The sequence below is a fragment of the Daphnia pulicaria genome, unplaced genomic scaffold (assembly GCF_021234035.1).
Source record: "Daphnia pulicaria isolate SC F1-1A unplaced genomic scaffold, SC_F0-13Bv2 h1tg000199l, whole genome shotgun sequence".
NCBI classification, from domain to species: Eukaryota; Metazoa; Arthropoda; class Branchiopoda; order Diplostraca; family Daphniidae; genus Daphnia; species Daphnia pulicaria.
In genome coordinates, this window is record NW_025804880.1 from 15,001 (window position 1) to 21,916 (window position 6,916).

Genomic DNA, 6,916 nt, shown 5'->3' on the forward strand with positions numbered 1-6,916 from the left:
TACCGCGACCGTGACATTACGAGGGTTAAAGTCGTTTTATCGCGGACGTAGCCGCAGCCTGGTTCCGGAATCAGGACCGGATTCCCTTTCGCCTTAACCTGGGTGGCGTCTCACGTTATACGATACATGGTTTCATATTTTCGAAGGCGCTGCGAAAGAAGCATGCGATGCCATAACGCGATGAACGGTACTAGGAAAATAAAAGAGACGGGAGAAAAACAATCAAATACCGGCTAAGAGAAATCAAAAAAAGGAAAAAGACACTTCTTTTAACCTTCTATCATTCTCACAAGCTTTCTTATTCATGTGTTTTCTTTGACCCCGCAACTTTAGATTTTTTCTCTTCGCGCACACCACAGAAGAATCACCGACACACGACTCAACCACAACCACGCCCGCTACTCATACGATAGATGCAACACATCACGCCCGTCACTAGGTCGGCTTTCGCCTGCGGCTTAGGATCGACTGACTCATGTCCAACCACTGTTCACATGAAACCCTTCTCCGCGTCAGTCCTCCAGGATCCCTCTGGAGTATTTGCTACTACCACCAAGATCTGCACCGACGGCGGCTCCGGGCAGGCTCACGCCCACAACCCTTCTACGCTCACCGTCGCGACCCCCCCTACTCGTCGGGGCCTCAGCGCCGTCGCTCTCTTCGAGCTGACACGGACGTTATTCGCTCTGCCGACCGACGGCCCGGTATAGGCACGACGCTATAGCGCCTCCCATTTTAAGGGCTAGTTGCTTCGGCAGGTGAGTTGTTACACACTCCTGAGCGGATTCCGACCTCCATGGCCACCGTCCTGCTGTCTTTAGCAACCAACTCCTTTTCGTGGGATCCGAAATGTGCGTCGTTTAGGCGCCTTAACCGGGCGTTTGGTTCATCCCACAGCGCCAGTTCTGCTTACCAAAAATGGCCCACTGGGCGCTCAGATTCAAATCAATTGCCGCGGCCTCAATCAAGGAAAAAGGCCGGGCTTCTCACCCATTGAAAGTTTGAGAATAGGTTGAGGTCGTTTCGACCCCAAGGCCTCTAATCATTCGCTTTACCGGATGAAACTCCGTTTGTTCTCTTTGCGAGCACCAGCTATCCTGAGGGAAACTTCGGGGGGAACCAGCTACTAGATGGTTCGATTAGTCTTTCGCCCCTATACCCAACTCCGACGATCGATTTGCACGTCAGAATCGCTGCGGACCTCCACCAGGGTTTCCCCTGGCTTCGTCCTGGCCAGGCATAGGTCACCATCTTTCGGGTCCCAACGTGTGCGCTCTGGGTTCGTCCGGCCGACTCGACCAAACCCTTTTAAGGGGGAAAGATCTCGCGAGCATTCGGACGCCCTGGGGTTGCGCCCGCTCTGTTCGAGACGGGATCACCCCTCGCGGATGCACCCTCATCGGGGCCGCTTCACTTTCATTGCGCCTCGCGAGTTTAGTTTGATAATTTCTCGACGACTTGCGCACATGTTAGACTCCTTGGTCCGTGTTTCAAGACGGGTCGGGTGGGACCCGACTTCTACTCTCCGCTCTGGGCCTCCACAGGTTGAGCACCGCAACTTTTTCTCTTTTACAAAAAAAAGCTACGACACCTCCCGGGAGGAGACAGGTCACGACCGGGCAGTACTGTTGGGAAACGCCGCGCTCGTCATCGCGGCACCCGCGAAGGTAACCACGAAACTCGCTAACGGACGCCCCGTGTAACAGACACCCAGTCGGTCGCGGAGTCCTACTAGGCCCCCCACTTGCGGACCTTGGCGTGGCTATTGCGATCGCAGAACGACTTATGCAAGAGAGCCGCCAATTCAGGCAGTCTCCATGCAGCGTTAAGGGCATACAACCAAGTGCCGGGAGCGGGGACTTGTTCGACCTTCGAGGGCCCACCCGTTTAACCCCCTGAACGGTTTCACGCACTCTTGAACTCTCTCTTCAAAGTTCTTTTCAACTTTCCCTCGCGGTACTTGTTCGCTATCGGTCTCGTGGCGATATTTAGCCTTAGAAGGAGTTTACCTCCCGCTTAGGGCTGCACGCTCAAGCAACCCGACTCTTGGGAAGGGATCCGATGCACGGTCTCGGCTCGTCTTATCTACGGGCCTGACACCCTCTGTGGGTTGCTCGCCCCGTTCATGGAGACTTGGACGATAGATACCGGACAGACGCGCACGATCCTCCCGAACACCACATTCCTCGGCACCCGCTCAACCGGGCGCGAGGTTCGGTGCTGGGCTCATCCCTGTTCGCTCGCCGCTACTAAGGGAATCCTTGTTAGTTTCTTTTCCTCCGCTTACTGATATGCTTAAGTTCAGCGGGTAGTCTCATCTAAACTGAGGTCAGAATGAATTGTTTGTTTTCAAAAGGAGACAACACTTTATCTAGCTCGGCAGACTTTGGCGTTTTAAAGCCGGGAAAGATTGAATAATTGCCGGTTCAAATTTTTTTTTTTCGAAATAAAGCGAGTCTCTCGTTATTCGCAAAAATTAATTTACGAAAAGTGACAGGGCGTCCTGCGGCTTTTTGTATTGAAACAACGCGTCGTGCGCGAACCAAGCTTGCATAACGAGCGGTTAGAGTGAGTGATAATTCGCGGTGGTCGACACTTCGACACGCCCGGCGCACACACACAACTAAACTCGCGTTGAAGCGGTATATCGCGCACACGCAGCCGACACCTTGTTCGAGAAGATGTGTTTATTTCTAAAATTTTTTTTTGAGTTGGCTCAAAAATTTCCCATCTGTTTTGCCATCGAAAAAGGTTTCTTTTGAATAGAGAGGAAAAAAACAAAACAGGGCGAACCTTCTTTTATTTTTCCCCCTTTTTTGTATTTGAGGCATCGCGGACACTTAAGTCGCGCGGCACCCAGACGTTAGAGATTCGGGAGCTTTTATGCGGTCAGGCCGGGTGAAAAATAAATCTCGCCGCGACCCAACATGCAAAACCAAGACTGAAAAAATCTCTGTTCGTTCATCATTCGACCGACCCTCAGTCAGATGTGGCCCGAGCGAGAAGCTGGGCCGCCATTTACGTTCAAGATTTCGATGCTCCATGTGTTCTGCAGTTCGCATGGATTAGCGCACTTTGCTGCGCTCTTCATCGATCCACGAGCCTAGTGATCCACCGTTCAGGGTCGTATATAAAACGACATATTCGTTTTCTTCTCTCTTTTTCTCCAACCCGCCCAAGCAAATGAATGCGAGGGCGGAGAAAGAAAGCCAGAAAGAAAATGTTCCGATAAACACTCGTACTAGAATTTGGGTTTAGTGTGTTATTGTGATTTTGAATTCTTCCTACTTCATCGAGAGGGCGAAGGGCAAGCTTAAAAAACATTCGGTTTTCAACGGCATAGTGTCGGGCTTTGGAGTGTTAGTCTATACGACGCACACGCACGCAACCACGAGTATCTACGCCCGAAAAGAACGTCCAGAGTAAAGTCTCACACTTTCGTCCCCCACCGAGAATCAAAAAATCCCGAAGACGAAGAGAGAAACAAAAAAAAACAATTTCGATTGGGCGTATCCGCTTTAAACCACCGCGCATCAGAGCGCCTGATACCCGTTCAAAATCTTGATGTTTTTTTTTTTTCCGACTCTCCATCCACCGAGTTTTTATTTTTCAAAGTGTTTGATTTAGGGACTAAGACTTTATAAAATCTCCTTTATTGTTCCTTCGGTACTCGCGGCCCAGGCGGGCTATCGTATTCTTCACTCTACTAACGTCAACACTGTGAGCGCCGCTAAAGGTCGAATGAATCTATAGAGACATTCACCATCGAAGCAGGAAGAATTTGCTCACGGCCATAGACCAAATCGAAAGACTTTGTGTTTTTTTTTGAGCCGAGAGGAAAGAAAAATCAATTTGAAAAGGCGAATCCGCTTTAAACCACCGCGCATCAGAGCGCCTGATACCCGTTCAAAATAAATGATTTTCTTCCGTCAACCCACACATAGTTCATACGATGTCTTACGCCGAAAGACTTTTGATGGGGTTTTTTTGTTTTGCAACTTTTAGTTGTTTCGTGCTCAACCAAAGCCATATGCGCAAAACATTTGTCTTGTTCGTTTATGATCCTTCCGCAGGTTCACCTACGGAAACCTTGTTACGACTTTTACTTCCTCTAAAGGATCAAGTTCGACCATCTTTCAGTCTCGCCGTTGGTAGGCACCGCACGGGCAGAGATTGCTCCCCACTCGACGGCACCCCGACAAGCCCGTCCGAAGGCCTCACTAAATCATTCAATCGGTAGTAGCGACGGGCGGTGTGTACAAAGGGCAGGGACGTAATCGACGCGGGCTAGTGACCCGCGCCTACTAGGGATTCCTGGTTCATGGGGATCATTGCAGTCCCCAATCCCAACCACGAAGGAGGTTCAGCGGTTACCCGGTCCTTTCGGACAGGGAGAGTGAAACACGCTGATTCCTTCAGTGTAGCGCGCGTGCGGCCCAGGACATCTAAGGGCATCACAGACCTGTTATTGCTCACTGTCACGCGGCTGGACGCCGCTTGTCCCTCTAAGAAGACTGCGTGACGGACGCGAGAGCAGAAGGTATCGCCGGGGATGACGACGACCGAATAACAATAGAGCCAGCCCCCGCGAGACATTCCCGACAAAGCCCCGCCATACCTCATCCGCCAGGCAACCAACCCGTGAAGGCCGTACACCCGACGAACAGAGCACAACGAAACCAAGCCGAGAGATTGCCTCACTAAAGGAACCAGTCCCACCGAGACCCGAATCGCCGCCACCTGATCCCGACGCCTCCGTACTCCCTTCGGTTTCAATTGATAAAACCCGTCACCTATTTAGCAGGCTAGAGTCTCGTTCGTTATCGGAATTAACCAGACAAATCGCTCCACCAACTAAGAACGGCCATGCACCACCACCCACCGAATCAAGAAAGAGCTCTCAATCTGTCAATCCTTCCAGTGTCCGGGCCTGGTGAGGTTTCCCGTGTTGAGTCAAATTAAGCCGCAGGCTCCACTCCTGGTGGTGCCCTTCCGTCAATTCCTTTAAGTTTCAGCTTTGCAACCATACTTCCCCCGGAACCCAAAGACTTTGGTTTCCCGGAAGCTGCCCGTCGAGTCATTGGAGTAACTCCGACGGATTGCTGGTTGGCATCGTTTATGGTTAGAACTAGGGCGGTATCTGATCGCCTTCGAACCTCTAACTTTCGTTCTTGATCAAGGAAAACATTCTTGGCAAATGCCTTCGCTGTTGTTCGTCTTGCGGCGGTCCAAGAATTTCACCTCTGTCGCCGCAGTACGAATGCCCCCGTCCGTCTCTATTGACCATTACCTCGGGTCCAAAAGTAAAAGACCAGCAAAATCGGACCGAGGTCCTATTCCATCATTCCATGCTGCGATATTCAGGCGTTGGGATACACCTGCTTTGAGCACTCTAATTTGTTCAAAGTAAACGTTGCCGGCCGCCCGAGACACCCGGTGAAGGGCACCCCGAACGATTGACTGGGTGGAGCGAATCGAGTCAACTACGACCAAAATTTAAAAAAGAACCCGAAAGAACTTTCCAACTCTGGCCGCAGATACAACAACGACGCACCGACCACCACTCCGGCGATGTTGTCCGACCGTGAAGAGAGTCGGGCTTTGACACCCGGGCTCCCAGAGCGTGAAACGCAACACCCTTGATTCAGAGCGGCGCCGCCCGGCCGAAGACAGACATCCGACTACGAGCTTTTTAACCGCAACAACTTTAATATACGCTATTGGAGCTGGAGTTACCGCGGCTGCTGGCACCAGACTTGCCCTCCAATGGTTCCTCGTTAAAGGATTTAAAGTGTACTCATTCCAATCACGGGGCCTCGGAAGAGTCCCGTATCGTTATTTTTCGTCACTACCTCCCCGTGCCGGGAGTGGGTAATTTGCGCGCCTGCTGCCTTCCTTGGATGTGGTAGCCGTTTCTCAGGCTCCCTCTCCGGAATCGAACCCCGATTCCCCGTTACCCGTTGCAACCATGGTAGGCGCGTAACCTACCATCGACAGTTGATAAGGCAGACATTTGAAAGATACGTCGCCGGCGCGAAGGCCGTGCGATCGGCGTGAAGTTATCCAGAGTCACCAAAATTGGTACGGTGCGCGAGCCCGAAAGCCCGGCCCCGACTGGTTTTGATCTAATAAAAGCACCTCTTCTGCGAGCCCGAAAGCCCGCAGTCGAGGCTCGAGTGCATGTATTAGCTCTAGAATTACCACAGTTATCCAAGTAGGATGGAGTGGATCTAAGGAACCATAACTGATTTATTGAGCCATTCGCGGTTTCGCCGTCTAGCGGCTTGTACTTAGACATGCATGGCTTAATCTTTGAGACAAGCATATGCTACTGGCAGGATCAACCAGGTATTTCGTGTATGTTTGTTTGATATGCATCCGGCGAGTTGCGGGTTTTTATTTCGCCCACGCATCACCAAACACACACCAAATCAACACGTTTTTCGTTTTTTTTCTTTTTCTTCGGAAACTAAAATTTTTGATCGCAACGCCTGGCGTGTCACAGCGAGTCCCAGTGAAGAGAAACACCGATCCGATCCGTTTGTTGGATTTTTTTCATTTCAATTTCCAAAGTCAAAGACCATTCAACGGTCTATGAGCCCAAAGTGAATCGGATTCATTCGACCGGTCTTGATATATTCATCAACTTTTTTTCCCGTATTACGGTTTTCGACGGTCATATGTGGCGTGCTGTATGCTCATAAGTCAAGCCTGCTTTACTAAGCTGACAAGCATACATCTTTTAAATTTTTGTGGGCTCAGAGTTTTATTTTTATTTTTCCACCGCCGAGGCACACTCTCGCATCACCCCGCACGACACACACACACACACACACCTCACCGCTCAACGGTCACACGAGGCAGAATTTTCCGCAAAGACTTTCGAAGAGAAAGAGAAACTCGGAACAACCGCGGT

General features: G+C 50.9%; 3 non-coding genes across 3 annotated transcripts in view; all 3 read right to left on the reverse strand.

The window, feature by feature from the left end:
• Window positions 1-2,332, reverse strand: part of LOC124319796 — a 4,577-nt gene extending 2,245 nt beyond the window's left edge. Inside the window, exon 1 of the ribosomal RNA XR_006913485.1 lies at window positions 1-2,332. This exon is cut by the window's left edge and continues 2,245 nt beyond it. This is a non-coding gene — a ribosomal RNA (large subunit ribosomal RNA).
• Window positions 2,333-2,973: 641 nt separating this feature from the next.
• LOC124319793 lies at window positions 2,974-3,126 on the reverse strand. Its single transcript, XR_006913481.1, has one exon. It is a non-coding gene; the product is annotated as a 5.8S ribosomal RNA (ribosomal RNA).
• Window positions 3,127-4,056: 930 nt separating this feature from the next.
• Window positions 4,057-6,351, reverse strand: LOC124319795. Its single transcript, XR_006913484.1, has one exon. It is a non-coding gene; the product is annotated as a small subunit ribosomal RNA (ribosomal RNA).
• Window positions 6,352-6,916: the final 565 nt, after the last annotated feature.